We start from the raw sequence: 3,927 nt of genomic DNA, 5'->3' as shown, positions 1-3,927 counted from the left end.
CCACACCTCCATGCCTTTTTTTCATTTTTAATAATTTTTAAGTAATTTCTAGTAATCACAGAAATATTTGAGTCAAATATAAGGTGATATGTGACATAACAAAACTCATGATTGCTATATCAATAAGCCAAGGTCGACCCTGATTGACTTCCAGATGGTCTTGTCAGGTTAATTACTGTGGAGGTCATTGTTCTTGACAGAATTACTCTAGAGACATAATTGTTCAACTCTACCTCATCCTTCCAGTCTCCGGTCTACTTTCTAGAGAACTGGATTTTTTTTAGAGTGTTCTGTTTAGTCTTTCAGAGGCAAGAGAAATAGGAGTTGGTATTAATGATCACATATGATTTTTGAACTGTTGGTTTTTATTAGCTGAATGATACGTAACTCATAGAATTGGCAATACCTCACCATTCTGATTTTAGGTATTACATCTTTAAATATTTTGGGTAGTTATTTTTACTTTCATTGTATCTTTTTTTCCAAGTGTTTAATAGAAATTTATTTAAGTAAATATTGATGATGTTTATAATTTTCTAGAGCATCCATCCAGACAGCCAGCTACCTTATAAGCTTCAATCTTTTTTTTGTTTATTGTGAAAATACTGTACAGAGGGGTTACAGTTACATGGGCAAGATAATGAGTGCATTTCTTATCCAGCATTGTAGCCTCCTCCATAAGCTTCAATCTTGCTGACTTTTTCTTTTTTTTTTGGGTCCGGTCGTGGGGCCCGAACTCTGGGCCTGGGCGCTGTCCCTCAGCTCTTCAGCTCAAGGCTAGCACTCTACCACTTGTTGCTGACCTTTTCTGTTTCCACATGAAGTACCCACCTGCAGTTCTCAAGCTGGATTCTGTTATGTAGTCCTGACTGGACTTAAAACTCTTCATAATATCTTTTTTTTCCTCTTGTCAATAGTGGGGCTTGTACTCTAGGCCTGTTCCTGAGCTCTTCAGCTCAAGGCTAGCACTCTACCACTTGAGCCATAGTGTCACTTCCTGCCTTTTCTGTTTATGTGGAACTGAGGAATTGAATTCAGGGCCTCACACATGAGAGGCAAGCATTCTACCACTGATCCACCTTCCCAACCCCTCATAGTATCTTTTGAGAGCTTTTAAGAAATATTTATGTGGAAGTGGCAAATTGGCTTAAGCGGTAGAGCGCCTGCGTTGAGCTGAAGAGCACAGAGACAGAGTTCAAGCCCCATGACCGACCCTCAAAAAAAAAAAAAAGCGCCAATGAAGAAATAGCCATGTGACTCAGTGCTGGTAGCTCACATCTGTAATCTCAGCTACTCAGGTGGCTGAGATTTGAGGATCATGGTTTTATGCCAGCCCAGGCAGTAAAGTCTGTAAGACTATCTACAGTTAACCAGCAAAAAGGCAGAGGTGGAGATGTGGCTCAAGTGGTAGAGCACTAGTCTTGACCACCAAAACTTAGAGACAGCATCGAGGCCCTGAAGAATGGCATAAAACATAAAGCAAAAAAACAAAACAAAACAAAAAAACCTTCTAAAACTTGAGTCTATGTATCTTACAATAGTTAATAAATTCTTTATATCTTATATCTGTAGTAGTATGACTTGCTTTTTTTTTTTGGTTCACTATGGTGCTAGGGATCAGGTCTGTGGTCTTGCACGTAGTAGGCAAGTGCTATGTTACTGAGCCATACTCCTAGTCTTGTATGTGATTTTAATTTTTTTTTATTTCACCAGCACTGGGTCTTAGCCCTCTGGGCCTCTGTGCTGTCCTTGAGTGTTTTTGTTTACAGCGTTCTGCCACTTGAGCCACAGCTCCACTTTGTGCTTTTTAGTACTTAATTGGGAATAAGAGTCTCACAACTTTCCTGCCCCAGTTGCTTCTAACCATGATCCTTAGATCTCAGCTTTCTGAGTTGCTAGGATTACATGTGCCTAGCAGTAATATGTGGTTTTAATTGTATGTTTGATGCTTTTGAAACATGGAGATGTAGGAGGAGGTTTGTCTGTGTGTCTCTTAATTTCCACAGTTGTTCCAGTCTGTTCTCCCTTCCCTTCCAGCTTTTACTATGTACTCCATGTTACATATCCACTTCACTGTTCCAGCCATCTGCCCTCTACTCTGGCTGGGACCCTTGACTGACATGTCAGGGGTCTAAAGGAATCCAAAAGCAAGCTTGACAAAACTTTGGAACTTAATATACATACTTTAAATTTTTCTCCTCTCCTTAGGAATTTGCCACAGGCTATGTATTTATTATTTTTTCCATTATCAACTTTATTGAGGAATAGTTTACATTCATTACTGTGTTCATTTAAGTATACGCTTTTTATTTAGCTATACCAAGGAAATACTACCAGTCAGGATACAGAATATTTGTTTCTTGATTTGGGATTGTATGGATATTGTGTTTTCTGCTATTTGTGTCAGATTTCTTTGAGTAATGAAGTAGAACTTGGTGTGTTGGTACCAGTACATGTACTGTATGTTTTGGAGTCACCATAGCAATCACTTTTGAATACCTGAAATAATGTTACTGAGGAACTGAATTCTTAAATATTTAATCTTACTTATATTCAAGTAATCACATATAGCTGGTGACAGTCATACAGGACAGTGAAGAAGTTCTAGATGCGTTTTGTGTGTGTGTGTGTGTGTGTGTGTGTGTGTGTGTGTGCGTGTGTGTGCGCGCGTGCGCGCGCGCGTACATGTATATGTGCATGTATACTTGTTCTAGGGCTTAAACTGAGAGCCTAGGCACTGTCCTTGAGTTTTTCCCTCAAGGCTTGTACTCTACTACTTGAGCCATAGCTCCACTTAAAACTTTTGGGTGTTTAATTGGAGATAAGAATCTGGTGGAAGCTGGGTGCCCATGGCTCACCCCTGTAATCCTTGCTACTCAGGAGGATCGCCCTTCAAAGCCAGCCCAGGCAGGAAACTCCAGGAGACTCTTAACTCCAATTAACTACTAAAAAAACTGGAAGTGGCGCTGTGCCTCAACTGGTAGAGCACTCGCCTTGAGCTGAAGAGCTGAGGGATAGCATCCAGGCGCAGAGTTCAAGCCCCACGACCAACAAAAAACAAAAAAGAAAGGGATTAGGGGAGGGAGAGAATAGCAAACAAAAGAAAAGAAGGGGAGGGGAGAATCCTTTTTAAACAGCAACATCTGTTCCAATCATTCTCAGAACATCAGTTACTTCAGTGGCTCAAAAAATACAATTGCCAGGTTGCATGGGCTACTTTTTGTACTGGGTCAAATTACATAAGGGAAAGGAAGCAGAGAGAACTCAATTCCCAAGTATGTGCTCATTCCTGAGAATCAAAGAACTGTTTATCCTTTGCTTGTGTGTTCCCAATGCCAAGAGGATACACACAGAAGTGTGAGTACAGGCCTTAAATCTCAGTACGAAAACCCTAGCTGAAAGGATCACCAGGCTAACACTGGCAGGACATTAATCATTGATAGACAGCTTCAGGGACACTAAGAAATTTCTTGTATACCTCAGTGCGCTAGACACTTACCACAAGGATGTTGAAATGGAAACATTTTGATTGAGAGCAAGACTGTCATCTTAAATGAGATCAAACAACTCAGTATCTAGGACTGGCACAGCTTTCCAAGTAGGACTCAGTTCCACACCTTTTCCAAGCTCGGCAAATCCAGCACCTTTCCTTCAGCTCTCCAAGGCAGCCACCGTTGGATTACACACATCAGTGGTTTGGAAGCAAATACACACAAACGACAGGATTACCAAACCATTAGAACTATAGAGCAAAGCTCTACATCAGAAATGGGGACTAGGGCTGGAAAGTTGGCTCAGTGGTAGAGCGCTTGCCTTGCATGCCTGAGGCCCTGGGTTCGATTCCTCAGCACCACATAAGCAAAAAGAAAAAAGAAGCCAGAAGTGGCACTGTGGCTCAAGTGGTAGAATGCTAGCCTTGCGCTGAAG

General features: G+C 41.1%; 1 protein-coding gene across 1 annotated transcript in view; it reads left to right on the top strand.

The window, feature by feature from the left end:
• Positions 1–3,927, top strand: part of Xpo4 (exportin 4) — a 108,808-nt gene that overhangs the window by 31,392 nt on the left and 73,489 nt on the right. The window lies entirely within an intron of this gene.

The sequence above is a fragment of the Dipodomys ordii genome, unplaced genomic scaffold, assembly GCF_000151885.1.
Source record: "Dipodomys ordii isolate 6190 unplaced genomic scaffold, Dord_2.0 Scaffold1, whole genome shotgun sequence".
NCBI classification, from domain to species: domain Eukaryota; kingdom Metazoa; phylum Chordata; class Mammalia; order Rodentia; family Heteromyidae; genus Dipodomys; species Dipodomys ordii.
The sequence above is the reverse complement of the archived record's forward strand: the minus strand, read 5'-3'. Positions and strand labels throughout refer to the sequence as shown.